Below are 15,142 nucleotides of genomic sequence, written 5' to 3'. Positions count from 1 at the left end.
TGCATGCCAGCCACCCTTGCCCATTCCCACCTTTGCCCTCTTCCCCGCCCTCCTGCTCCATCACCGGCCCTCACGGCTTCAAGTTCCCCACTTCTCTCTCTCTCTCTCTCTCTCTCTCTCTCTCTCTCCCCCCCCCAGGGCCCAGCCCTAGCCTTCTCTTCCACCATTCATACAAGTCTTCTCGGCAGAGGTGCTCGCCCAGGTTGTTTTCCTTTCGGCATGAGTCGGCTTCTCTGGTCCTTACCCTTTCAAGAGGACTCAATGGCAGCCACTCCGTCATCCCCAACCGAGGATGCTGCCCCTTGCCATTTTTCCAAAGCGGACCTCCAGCTCTTGGCTTCTATTGCATCCCTCGCGGTCTCTTGCTTGGTTTGCAAGATCGTAGGGAGCCACTCAGTGTGCAGATAGATTAGGATTTGCTCCAGGCAGCCCTCCTTAGCGAGCTAGGCAAAATCATCGATATCCATTGTCTGGGGCTTGGCTACTCTCAGGTGGAGTTCAACTCACCCACAAAAGGGCAGATCATGTGATACAGCAAAGCCCCATCGCGATACGCAACGCTCAAGTGTTCTTCGCTAGATGGCATCACGGCTTCAACCCCACATCCAATCCCCTTAGCAGGTGTTCCAGGATTCTTTCCATCACAGTTTGTGTAACCTCTCCGGACGCTCTCCCGCTGGTTATCGCACTCCCCGGTCTGTATGAGGGCCCGTTGCTGCAGCGGGTTGAGTATTCAAGACTCCCCAGATAGTGTTTCATGTGTAGGCAGATAGGGCACGTTGCTCAACTGCCCGTGCTGCCAGGCCCACCGAGGATGCCTCCGTGACCCTTACCCCGGCCCCGCCTTCACGCTCCCCTGGCGAGACGACAGGTGACGCAGGAGCTCAGCACTATGCCTCGCAAGGTGAAACACCGTGGAGAGAGCAATACCTGGTGCTCCTGAATCAGCTTTGCTCCCAGTTTTCCCTCATACCCCAAATGACCTTCACTGGCTCCTCCAAAATATAAGCGCGCGGTCAGGGTAATCATGGGAAAAAGTCACCCTCCTGATGGCCTTACTTAATGAAGGCAACAGGGTGTGATATTTTGCTTGACAAAACTTGTTGAAACAATATTTAATTTTAATTATTACTAAATCTGAAAAATACAGAGATAAATATCTAACAAGTATTCAAATTCAATTCCCAAGAGAGAAGCTTATCCCTTTTTATTGCACTCTCAAATTGTAAGCAGATCCTGGCAACAGTAGATGTTGGGAAGTAGCTGGTACAACTGAGGGTACAATCAAGTACAGCAGGTACAACAAGTACAGGTTGGTACAACTAGTCCAGCAAGTACAAGTAGTACAGGTTGGTACAACTAGTCCAGCAGGTACTACAAGTACTATTGGTACAGATGCAATCGGGTATAAAAAGGCGAGTACAACTGGTACAGATGCAGAGGCAGGTACAGCTAGTACAGATGCAGGCGGGTACTGCTGGTACAAATGCAAGCGGGTCCAAACAAGCAGGTACAGCTAGTATATATGCAGTCGGGTGCAACAGGCGAGTACAACTGATAATAACAAGGTGGGTACTTTCCTTCAATCACACTCCCACCAACCATCCACGTGTGTGGGAAAAGAATAACCTCATGCAATAATAACTATAATGTTATTAATAACGTTGGGCACCCACATGAGAGCAAATGTCCAGCCAATGTTAAAATATGTGTGAACACCCAACCTTATAATTATTAAGGTTGACATTACTTAAAGGATTTTACATTTGAAAAGGCCAGAAGAAGGGTAATACTTACCAGCAGTTCACACGCCACACCAACTCATCAGCAAACAGCACACCCACGGTACACTGGGGGCGTCCCCGTCCAGTGTATTGGCACGACATAGCAGGCAAACACATGAAAACAAGTCATGTAAAAACAAGTTTATGCATGCATAAATGCATGTGCACATGTAATGGACGAAATCTCCCTTTCATGAAACTTGTACAAAGATTTCTTGTCGGGCACAAAACTGGCGTGACAGAAATGTGAAGTCCTGTCCTGTAGGCGAAACACAAGTCCTAGCACGGGCCTTCCTATGGAGTGACAATCCCATAGACAAGGTCAACACAAATATCAGTCCTACCATGGAGTGACAGTCCCATGGATAAGACGCAATCTTGGTCATCCACGGGTGGCAGCAAACAGGCTCCCGTCCATTTGGCACAAAACTGGTCACACACGGGTGGCACACAACTGGTTCCCGTCCATGTGACACCAAATGACTGACCCTTTCAAATGGGGCACTGGCCTGGCCACATGTGAACATGGTACAAGTCTAGCCGCTCTATGGAGTGATAGTCCGATAGAAGTGGCTCCGGAAATGGAGATGGACCAAATGGTGACATCCCCCCTCCCCCAACTTCTAAACAATTGACCTCAACTGAAAAGCCTCAAGATATGCCTGTAAAAGCTGAGGGTAGTCAACAAAGTAATCTTCATCTACCCACTTTGCATCAATGGGTAAGTAGTTCTTAAATTTCACATGGTATCTCCTGGAAAGCTTCCCATGTGGAAACTTTCTTTCCTTGTGAAATAACTTTCTTTCCTTGTGAAATAAAATTTGCTCTGGCTCGAGAATCTCCTCAAGCTCATCAATCTCGGACGGATCTTCTGTGACCGTCTCTTGCGGGTCTCGCCCCACATACTTCCGCAAAAGACTCACGTGAAAAGCATTGTGAATCTTCCAATGGCTGGGTAAAGCAAGCATGTAGGACACGTCATTGATCTTTTCAATCACTTTGAAGGGTCCATAATATCGAGTAGAAAGCTTTAAATATGATCCCTCTCGTCTTAGCCTCTTCCGAAGCCTACCTTTCTCAAATTTCAGCAATACCCAATCACCTTCCTTGACTTGCATGTCCCTTCTATGCTTGTCAACAACCCTCTTATGCTTGTCTTGTGACCTTGCAATGGCTATCCTGAGCAAAGGCTACATCCAAGTCACGCACATACTCATCAGCTGCAAAAATCTAATCCTTTGTACGAAGGATGGGTGGAAAGATCACTCTGCCATAAGTAATCTCAAACGGGGCCTTTCCCGTGGAGGCATGTACTATATTATTGTAGGCAAACTCTAGGAAGATACTTCTCCCAGGCACTCTTTAGATCTGCCACATAACACTTCAATAAATCCAACACAACAAAATTTGCAGCCTCACTTTGACCATCGGTTTGGGGGTGATAAGCAGATGAGAACTCAAGCTTAGTGCCCATGTTATCAAATAAAGCCTTCCAAAAGAGCCTCATAGTCCTGGGATCTCTATCCCCAACAATGGACTTAGGCATACCATGATGCTTGAATATGTAAGCAAGGAAAAGCTTCACCATATGATCAACTTTAATGGTTTTCTTGACGGGTAAGAAGTGAGGTTCCTTGCTAAACCTCTAAACTATGGTCCAAATAGCATCATTCCCATGCTGGGATCTAGGAAAATCCATAATGAAGTCCACAGTAATGCTTCCCCATCGCTGCAAGGGAATAGGCAATGGCTGAAGCAAACCGGGAGGCTTTTGCCTATCAAATTTCACCTTTTGACATGTAATACATGCGTGTACATAAGCCTCAATATCTTTACGCATGCTTAGCCAAAAGAAATATCTTTCTATTATGCGTGTGGTGGGTAGAATACCTCTATGAACACAGCATAAGGTGGAGCGTGACATTCCTCCATAACCTTTGAATGCATATCCCTCACCACACAAAGGCAATTTTCCTTCATAAGATAACCCTCTTTGATCACATAAGAGGTATGTGAGTGACCAGCCATCAAATCAATCCATATATGGGAAAAATCAGCATCCAAATGATACAAATCACGCATGGCAGATAAGTCTCCATGAGAGGCCACTTAAACTGCAGCTATATAAGGCTTCCTAGACAAAGCATCTGCCACTAGATTCCTCTTTTCCGGAGTGTGTACAATCTGAAAATGAAACATGGAAAGAAAGTTTGCCACTCTCATTTACTTCTCCGAGTGCTTTGTTTGAGATAGAAAATATCTCAAACTTTGGTGATCTATCTTGACTACAAATTCAGCCCCAAGAAGGTAATGTTTCCATATTTTTAGGGCATGAATTACAGCCAAGAGCTCTTTTTCATAAATGTCTAGATGGATCTCGGCATCATGCAAACAACCGCTCTCATAAGCAACTGCATGACCCTCTTGATTTAAGACAGCTCCTATACAATTCCCACATGCATCACATTCTACCGTGAATGGCTTTTACAAGTCAGGAACAATCAAAACGGGTCCACAAATGATAGCATTTTTGAGTTGTAAGAAAGCATCTTGCTCATTCGAAGTCCATTGGAAAGTGGCTTTCTTCTTTGTAAGATCATGCAATGGCAAGGTAATCTTGACGAAATGCCTTATGAATCGCCGATAGTATGAACACAACCCAAGAAAGCTACGCACTTGATGTACATTTTACAACTTTGGCCAATTCGGAATAGTTTCAATCTTAGCAGGATCCATTCTTACACCCTCTTTGGATACGATGTGTCCCAAATAGTGTATCTCTGAGAGGAAGAACTCACTTTTCTTAGCATTTATGAAGAGTTTATGCTTTCGCAACTCTTCAAACACTATAGCCAAATGAGTCTTATGCTCCTCCTCATTCTTGGAGAAAACCAAGATATCATCAAAGAATACACCTGTAAACTTATGATGGGGTCGAAATATCATGTCCATCATACAGTTGAATGTTGTCAGGGCATTGGTAAGACCAAAAGGCATCACCGAATTCATACAATCCAAAAGCTGTCCTGAATGCAGTTTTATGGATATCCTGGGATACCACACGAATCTGGTGGTAACCACTCTTCAAATCTATACGGCTGAAACAAGCCGAACCATCAAGCTTATCCAAGATGTCATCTATGCGTGGAATTGGAAACCTATTCTTGACGGTGAGCTTGTTTAGAGCTCAATAATCTACACACATGCGAAAAGATCCATCCTTCTTTTGCACAAGAAGCACAGGAGAACAAAAGGGTAAAGAGCTTGGCTGAACCAAACCCTTCACTAAAAGCTCATTAACCTACTTCATGGTCTTCTCTTGTTGTGCGGCACTCACACGATATGCGGGTTTGTTAGGTGGAGAACTACCTGGCACAAGATCTATACGATGATCCTCCGGTCTCTCAAGAGGTAGCTCTCCTAGCAATGCATCGGCGAAACAATCTTTATAAGCATTAAGAAAATTCACCCTCTCTTGAGTCAATATATCCACATTCACATTATGTTGTTCAATTTTGTCACAAACAAAAAACAAGTACGCGGAAAGACTCTTTTTCATTGCCTTATTAATTTGGATGTGAGAGACAACTGGATAGAATCCCCTTCCTTGCTAGCATCAATGACATGCATTTGGCCTCTACGCATAAAGGTGATCCTGTTGGTTTTATATTCTTTGCGGGACTCAAGCCTATGATGCGAAGGCTTGCCAAGTAATATATCATATCCATTGAGTGGGGCAATCAAGAAATGCTCATGATCCAAATAACCCTGTATATGAATGTGCAACTTTCCAATAAGAGGAGTGACCTGCACCTCTCTGCCCAACAAAAGCTGCCTCTACCTCAATCTGGGGTTCCATGTCCCCAATCTCTATGCCCAAGGCGGCTGCCATCTGTGTAGAGATGAAGTTATCTATTGCACAATCATCAAACATGAACAAGGCAGGCTGATCCTTGATTTGTCCCCAAGCTTTGCATACCGCTCTCTCTTTGCCATCATGCTCAGTGTTACCCTGCACATCCGGTATGGCATGCACATTTGCCTTGGGTGGCTTGTCTTCATGCTTTTGCTTGCGGGTAGGGCATTGCCTAAACATGTGCTCTTTTTACTACCACAAGAAAAGCATTTCCCCTCTTTGGCATATTGCTCCCTTTGCTCAGGGGTCAAGCCAAACTTATTCTTCTTTGGTGTAATAACTTTGGTTGGGGTACTTTCAGCTTTACCACCCTTTTGGGCTTCCCGAAAGCTCTTTTTAGGTGGCTGTCCACCTTTTTGCAAGTTTGGAACAGCAATGTCTCACCCACAAGACAACTCAATGGACAGAGTCTTTCGGCTTCCATGCCGACCACTCTCTCCATGATATACATCCTTTGAATCCACAAGGCTATCATGTCGCCCACTAGCTCCAACATGCACATACTTATTGCCTCCTGTCCCATGAGAAGTAGATGCATGGCGAGAAGTGACTGATACCTCTTCCTTGTGTATAAAAGACCTCAACCGTTGAGATGCTGGGTCTCCCTGCTTCAAACGAGGTGGATTCTTGAATACTAACTCTCCATCCTCTCCTTCCTTGAGATCACCCTTCCGGATAAGATAGGAGAGTGCCGATTCCCTTGGCTTCTTGCCCACTTCACAAGCCAGACTCAAAGGTCATATCCACCATGGCATCAGCTTTCCTTGCTTCAATGACACTTTGTACATGGGATCTTCATGCAAGAATTTCAGCTCTTTGTACATGGGATCTTCATGCAAGAATTTCAGCTCTTGCTCCTTTGCCTGCAAAAGCTTCTTCATGTGCTCCAATTTAGCCCTCAATGCATTGGGCTCATCCTCATGCACAAGCTCTTTTCCACGGGATGGCTATCCTATGAATGCACTGGCATAACCTCTCTCAAGAGGCTTGTGCCTTCCAAGCAATACATCAGAATTACGAGAAGCACTAGACTGGCCTCTCGAATTTAGCACTTCCAAAGAGTTGCCTTGGCTGTCCATTGAGTCAAGTGTCTGTATTTGCTTCCGATCTCAAAACATTGTCTCCTCTTGAGAAAGAGAGACGACTGGGCTCTGATACCAATGTAACTACTCCCTACAAGAGGCCTGACAAATCGGAAGATAGAATACACATATTTTAGATCACTTAACTAAGTCAAATAATGGACAACACTTGCTACATTAAAACTGAGAAAAATAACAAAGAACACTTGACACCATCACTGGGGCCGGAAAGCAGCACCCCCCCCCGCGCGCGCGCGCGCGCGCTCAATACTGTTGTATTTTCAGGAGTATTTATTTGTACAAGTGTTCACGGGCCCTAGGCCAGATCTCTCCATAACAAGGAGTGAATACAACTCGTAAACAATGAGATGTTGTCAATGTAGACCAAGTCACAGGTTATCTCCCACCTTCACTGGGTGAACACCTGTCCTCACTGGTCTTCCAGGACCGTGCACCAATAGGCACACCCGTACAAATGCCTGGCAAGGTGAAACACCACAAAGGGAGCAATACCTGGTGCTCCTGAATCAGCTTTGCTCCCAGTTTTCCCTCATGACCTTCATTGGCTCCTCCAAAATATGAGGACGCGGTCAAGGTAATCATGGGAAAAAGTCACCGTCCTGATGGCCTTACTTAATGAAGGCAACAGGGTGTGATATTTTGCCTGACAAAACTTATTCAAACAACATTTAATTTTAATTATTACTGAATCTAAAAAATACGGAGATAAATACCTTAAAAATATTAAAATTCAATTCCTAGGAGAGAAGCTCATCCCCTTTTTATTACACTCTCAAATTGTAAGCAGATCCTGGCAACAATAGATGTTGGAAAGCAACTAGTACAATTGAGGATACAATCAGGTACAGCAAGTACATGCTGGTACAACAAGTACAGCAAATACTATAGGTGCAGCTAGTACTACTGGTACAAATGCAATCGGGTATAAACAGGCGGGTACAACGGGTACAAATGCAGGCCGGTATAGCTAGTAACAGATGCAAGCGGGTACAGCTGGTATATATGAAGGCGGGTCCAAACAGGCGAGTACAGCTAGTATATATGCAGTTGGATACAACATGCGAGTACAGTTGATAATAACAAGGTGGGTACTTTCCTTCAATCACACTCCCACCAACCATCCACGTGGGGGAAAAGAATTACCTCATGCAATAATAAGTATAATGTTATTAATAATGTTGGGCACCCATATGAGAGCAAATGTCCAGCCAATTTTAAAATGTGTGTGAACACCCAACCTTATAATTATTAAGGTTGACATTACTTAAAGGATTTTACATTTGAAAAGGCCAGAAAAAGGTTAATACTTACCACCTATTCACACGCCACACCAAATCATCAGCAAACTGCACATCTACGGTACACTGGGGACGTCCCCGTCCAGTGTACTGACACGACATAGTAGGCAAACACATGAAAACAAGTCATGTAAAAACAAGTTTATGCATGCAAACATAAATGCATGTGCACATGTAATGGACGAAATCTCCCTTTCATGAAACTTGTACATGAAACTTGTACAAAGATTTCTTGTCGGGCACAAAACTGGCGTGATAGAAATGTGAAGTCATGTCCTGTAGGCGAAACACACGTCCTGACACGGGCCTTCCTATGGAGTGACAATCCCATAGACAAGGTCGGCACAAATATCCGTCTTACCATGGAGTGACAGTCCCATGGATAAGACGCAATCCTGGTCATACACAGGTGGCAGCAAACAGGCTCCCGTCCATATGGCACAAAACTGGTCACACGGGGGTGGCACACAACTGGTTCCCGTCCATGTGACACCAAATGATTGACCCTTTCACATGGGGCACTGGCCTGGCCACATGTGAACATGATACAAATCTGGCCGCTCTATGGAGTGACAGTCCCATAGAAGTGGCTCCAGAAATGGAGATGGACCAAATGGTGACACCATTCTCCTACAGGAGATTCAGAGAGCCCGTGTCAGGGGCTTAGTGGATATTTTGCTCTCGACAGGAGCACCATTTGTTGGCAAGACATACCGGGAGATACAGGAAGATCATACTAGGCGGCAACCACACTTTTTGGTTGCCTTTTTTGGTCCAAAGGGACCCAATGGAGTGTTTGCATCTCAATCAGTGAGCAGTTACTGCCTTCAGTTCTGGACTCCGGCACCATGGTTCACGAAAGAGCTGAGTGGGTGATCTTCCAGATTGGGGAGATCAAAGTGGGCCTCTTCACTATTTATGCCCCCACCGAGAGGTCAAGGCAGACGGTGTTTTGGATACAAGTGCAGCAGGAGCTCCCTCAGACAGACTCATGGGAGAAGACTTCAACATGCTAGAGGACCCTACGGACACATGGGAAGGAGGGTTGGACACTATCAAAGGGGCTAAGTACTCTGCCTAGGAGGAGTTGATTCTCCTCATGAGAGGATAGCAGAATCACTGATATCTACTAGAGTTTAGACGCCCCCACGGGAGTGTAACTCAGAATGGGACCAAGGTTTTCACAAAACACTTCACCATTAATGAAATTAAACACTTAAATTGGCCACAACCTTAACAAGATGCCACTTAATTCCACAAAACTGTAATAGAGAGAGTTGCACATGGGAGATTCCTGATTATCCATAAGCAACCATCATTTAACCATACACACGGGGTATCATGACTGTGTGAGTAAACCACCTCTTCTTGTGAGGATAATGATCTTCCCCATCACCACGGGTCTTTAAGATGCCATATGTGACAGAAAAACTCAACTGAAGCAAACAATACTTCCAAATACCATAAATCTAAAACACCAATGAAGCGCGCCCAGTTTATGAGAGAGTGGGACATTGGTATCTTTTTCACGTCCTCTCATTCGGGACCCTATTGGCAGCACAGGGCTCCTGATTGGTTGAGATCTCCACCTTTCTTGGTGTGAAATCTCCATTTTGTAAAATTTTTTCATACTTAATAGAAGTCTCCTTTCTGGAAAATATATATATATAGTGAAGGATTTTGCCAAAGCACAACACGTTTGGAGGAGGATCCTTCGCTTATACACGTCAGTACCTAATTCCACCCCCTCCGTTTGCCCATCGGGCTGAGGATGATCAAAAACAACATAGGTCCGTCAAATCTCTGGATGACCTATTGGAGCGTCGCGACAATCCCAAGGAATTTCTCTCCTAATCCCAATACAATCCGGCACATGGACTCTATCATCCCGGAAGAACAACCAGTTCCGAATATGGTACTGACTACCTTCCACCCTAACAAGTGGAATGATCCCTAAGTCTGGTCTAAATCAACAGAGCTCCCCGACTAGACCTACTGCCAATACGGAATGAAATGCCCATCGGCCTGACATAGCCCTCTCAAGGAGTCATACAAGTCAACACAAAACTAGGTAAAAGATTCACCCACCCAATCCTAGCAACCCCATCCAAATTACCCTTCCAATTTCTTGTCAAGTCTTGCGTAACTATGTCTATCGTGGGTAACTACCCCCCATAAGGATAACACGAAAGATATACAGGATATGCTGAAATGTACTGGCAAAGTTTTGCCTGAAAAGATGGCTATAGAACCTGAGCAATATAGGATTTTTATCCTATAAAGTGACTTAAAGGATTTATGAGTCAACGGGTTCACACATCATCTAAGTGTGCCTGGGCTTATTATAATTTTGGGCATGTAAATATGGACAAAAGGAGGCGCCTATAGCAAAAATTGGCTAAAAAAGCATAAAATTGATATTTTTGGCACATCAGTTACTTTGGCCATAAAAGGGAAAAAGCACATCAAAAATAGGGCAAGTTGACTTTATAAGAAGGAAGGGCCTTCGTGGAGCGGGGGGCATGCGCAGCCACTTTCAGACTGATGGTACGGATTTCGCAGGCCGGCAACAACTCATGATCTTCTTCGGTCTCCTACGCTAATCTGTCCGTACAACAGGTAGCTTCTCTCTCTTCCCCTTGCGCTGGCCGTACACTGGACAACGGGCTAGACAGCTTCTCCTCTTCCCCTTGCGTTGGCTGTACAATGGACAATGAGTTGGGCAACTACTCTCTCTTCACCACTCCCTCCTGGCCATCGGTTCAAGGGTTGCTTTTGGAGGAATCTAGGACAGTGAATTGAGAGCTTTTTTTGGGATTATTTTTGGAGACATCAAGGACTGATTTGCGAGCTTCTTTGAGGCAGATTTGAGGCTCCGTTTTGGGGGCTGTTTTGGCATAGATTTCAGGGCTGCTTTTGATACCGTACTAGGCTGTTGTTCGAGGCTGATTTGCACTGGTTTATGGTGCTGATTGGTGCCTAGTTTATTGAGCAAGTGTTTGTGGAGCTTTGTGGGAAATCCGGTGCAGGACTGCACCCGCACCTTGGTTTATCTGTATTTGTTTATTCGTTTGGAATAAAACAGTTCCTACAGGGGCCGGCCGTTCCGGCTCAATGTTGTGTTTTGATATTGTTTATGGTTATTTCCGCTGTGTTTTCATATCTTTGTTTGACATCGGAAGTGTCTGTTTATTGCTCCAGGTTTCCATCTGGTTTCACAAAGCTCGATTCTATAGAACGGAATGGCACTTGGATTTTGGTGCCAAGGCCACAACAGCGTAAGGTGATTGGTATGCGGTAGATCTTCAAAATAAGGTATAAAGGTGATGGCAGGGACAAGCACAAGGCGAGGTTGGTTGCCAAGGGCTATGCTCAGTGCCCTCGAATCGACTTCGATAATACCTTCACTCCGACAGCTCGGATGACTACCATTCGCACCGTTCTTGCTCTTGTAGAACATTATTGACTGCCCATATTCTAGATGAACGTTAAGTTGGCTTTCTTGAATGGAGCTTACACAGGAATTGTATGTTGATCAACCACCAGGATTTGAGATTCCAAGAAGACAGCACCAGGTGTATCGACTGAAGAAAGCCCTATACAATCTGAACAAGGCTCCGTGGACTTGGTACCAACAGATTGATAACTTCTTTTAGAAGCTTGGCCTAAACCGCGCTCATGCAGATTCGAACCTTTATATCCTCCTTGAGAAGGGGTTAGTTGTTATCATTGTAATCTATGTTGATGACCTCATTTTTACAAGTTCTTACCCTGTGAGGATCCACTCAGTCATGGAGTCATGGATGCTTTGGAGCAAGAGTTTGAGATGACAGAACTTGGCCTTCTACCATACTTTCTTGGCTTTGAGATTTGGCAGACCCCTCGAGGAATTTTCTTTTCTCAACAGAAGTACACATGGGAGATTCTTGACGGGTTTCAAATGACTGCGTGTAGACCAGTATCTTCTCCTATGGATACTAGTGAGAAGCTCTCTCTTCTTGATGCTTCTCGATGGATTGCTTTGGGACAATATTGGGTTCTCGTCACATGTTTGGTATGGTTGACCTACTCGCAAATGGACATTTGTTCCAAAGTCAGCTTATTGAGTTCTTTCATATCCAAGCCCCGTCAGCAGTATTGACGGTGTGCTATCAAGGTGCTTCGGTACTTTGGATTTTGGCATCTTTTATGGCCAGGGGTGCACTCTTCTTAGATGGATTGATTCAAACCGGGCTGGAGATTCGCATACTCGGCGTTTGACCATTGGTTGTGTTTTCTCACTTGAGTTGAGAGCCATTTCATTGAGCAGTAAAAAGCAGACTACCATGGCGCTTTCCTCTACAAAGGCAGCGTATTGAGCAACTTGTTGTGCTGCATGTGAGGCGATTTGTTTGCGGAGATTATTGGGAGAACCTCCTACCGGATCTAGTATCTGCTCTTTTTTGGTGTGACAATTAGAGTTGCATCGCCATCGCCAAGAACCTTGTGTTTCATGCTCGTACGAAACATATTGAGATCCAGTATCACTATGTTCGTGAACAGGTTCTTGAAGGAGATTCGTGTTTGGAGTATTGTCCTTCAACAGAGAATGCAGCAGATTTGTTTACCAAGACAGTGTCTCAGGCTTCAGAATTCTTCAGCTTCTTGGAGTTTGTTCAGCAGCCGGTGTGTTGAGAGAGAGTGTTAGCATTTCATCCTTGTATGCTGCCCATATTTGTTCCCTTTTTATAGCCCTTGATTGTGGGTTGGCCAGCCCTATTTTTCCCCGTTTTTCTGGCATTATTCCAGGTCAGGTCCTTGATGACCACTCGGCCAGCTCTAGTCGGTCACCCCATACCTATATATAGGTGGGCTGCCCTCTCCCATTCATATGTTCATTCATGTGTTGTGTGGTTCATGTGTTGAAACACCTGCCCCCTTTTGTATCCTTCACTTATGAGCCTACAAGATCTCTTGCTCGGGATTGTATTCATTGTAGTATATTCAGCCCTTTGGCTTCATATATATCTCTCTTGCACTCTTAGTTCAGCACATTCTAGCGCTTCCTTTGGTTCCACTTTGTGCGCATTGTATCAGAAGGATAACAGAGTGTCCACCCTGTCATCAAGTTTAGCAGGATGGGATGTCACGTGAACGCCCATGCCATGGCTGATATCCAGGAGGAACATCATAACCCCTAATTAATCCATCAGTTAGGACAGCATTTAGGTCATCCACAGTATCATCTTCATCAGTATCATCAATACCATCAGCATCAGCATCAACATCAGCATCAGATCAGTATCATCATCATCACCATCACCATCAGCTTCAGCAGCAGCATCATCATCAGCATCCACAGCATTGGACAGCATGGGAACCCTGTCGGCAGCCTGTAGACACTGTCAACAGCCAGCAGGAGACCAAGCAGCAGGAGGCCAGATCCTAGCAAGTGGCCAGCAAAGTGTGGGCAGCATTGAAGGCGAAGCACAGCATTTACAGGGATTTAATCCATAAAGATTTGTCCAATGCTGGCTGATAGCACCTGTAGCTGGCCAAGCAGCTCCCTTCCACATAAATAAGCAAGTCATTCATCGTTACCAAAGTAGAAGTCGGTATTAGGCATGTAGAAAAGGGACCAGAGGTCACCCTATAGGGCTGACCAAGAGCCTTACCAAGTACAAGCATTCAGCAACCTTTTTGTACCATATTAAATACAAAAAACCCTAACACCAATCTCTCTCCTTTGTCTTAATCATGTTTAATCAGTATCTTGTTCTTAATCAAGATTAGGGCTGTGGATCAGTACAGCAAGGCTTCCACAAAGGGAGAAAAATGATTTATGAGCTAATGTACTACTTCCTTGTATATGATGCATGGATGCCGGTCGGCCAATTCTAGGGGCTGAGGCCAGCTTCTGTGTCCTTTGACATGAAATGTGTGACATAAAATGCCAAACTCTTCACCATAAATACTGATAAATGCTGCTAACCCTGGCTGATGCTGTCGACTAGCATCTACTGTTGCCGACTAACAGATATATGCTGAAATCTGCTGCCGACAGGATGCTAACTTGATGATGATGCATGTATGCACCTAATATTGTTGCCTAGATTAGGGCTTAAATGCTGGGATTAGATCTGGGATTTGCCATGGCACTGCCTTGTGCACATGGCACGAGTGGGACCACTACCTAATGGGACTCTACAGCCAAATTCTCCACAATGTTGAGAGTCTCTTAGTTTGAAGGCAAGTCCCCTTTAGATGGGCCCTCACACAGCAAGTTTGTAAGACAATTCGATGTGTTACGTGCTCATTGCTAAAACCCAGATAGAATGACAAGGGTCTCACTAGTCTCCTCATCTTCCCATTGCCCAAGCCTACCTTGGGAAAGCCATGCAAGTAAAGCACCACAATTTTTTCCCCAACTTTAGGATACATCCCTGAAAAGATACACTGCAAAATAAGAAATCCGTGTGCTCCCATATCAGCTCCACTTGCTGGCCCGACCCTCCATGTATAGCTAATAATGGAAATGCCCCATCGATATAATCAAAGAGGACACAAGTGGATTTCCAAAATTTTGGGAGAGTTTTGTTTTGTGAAAGTAAAATTACTAAAAACTCATGATGCAAGAAAGGGATCTAGGCTCTGATACCACTGCAAGAAAGGGATCTAGGGGTTGAGAATGATGGTTGCACTCATTAACTAGAGTACACACAGCTTGCACTACACACGTGCTGCTCATGGGAGTAGCCACCATGAAAGCTTGGGCCATAAGCTCCAAGAAAGATAAAGTGTATAATGATCAAAAGATATCAAAAGGGTTCAAAGTACATAGGACATGTGCCTTTTATAGTCCCAAGGCCACATGCGCCCTAGTCCCACATGAATAAAGATGCCCTCCATGTGAAGGCCCATGCCCCATGTGCATGTGCATGCTAAAACTCCTTCATTACAGATGAAGTTGCGTGCTATAAGACTGAAAAAAAGTATACATAACCTCAGATAGTGCTGAGCATTAATGCTACACACATTATTTGTTTCCTTTCTTTAAGGCAG

General features: G+C 44.7%; 1 protein-coding gene across 2 annotated transcripts in view; it reads right to left on the bottom strand.

Moving 5' to 3' along the window:
* Positions 1–15,142, bottom strand: part of LOC147633617 (endoribonuclease Dicer homolog 4-like) — a 156,892-nt gene that overhangs the window by 102,988 nt on the left and 38,762 nt on the right. The window lies entirely within an intron of this gene.

This window comes from Cibotium barometz, chromosome 12 (genome assembly GCF_041138505.1).
Source record: "Cibotium barometz isolate CiBa-2024 chromosome 12, ASM4113850v1, whole genome shotgun sequence".
Taxonomy (NCBI): Eukaryota; Viridiplantae; Streptophyta; class Polypodiopsida; order Cyatheales; family Cibotiaceae; genus Cibotium; species Cibotium barometz.
This window is presented reverse-complemented; position numbering and strand designations above follow the sequence as displayed.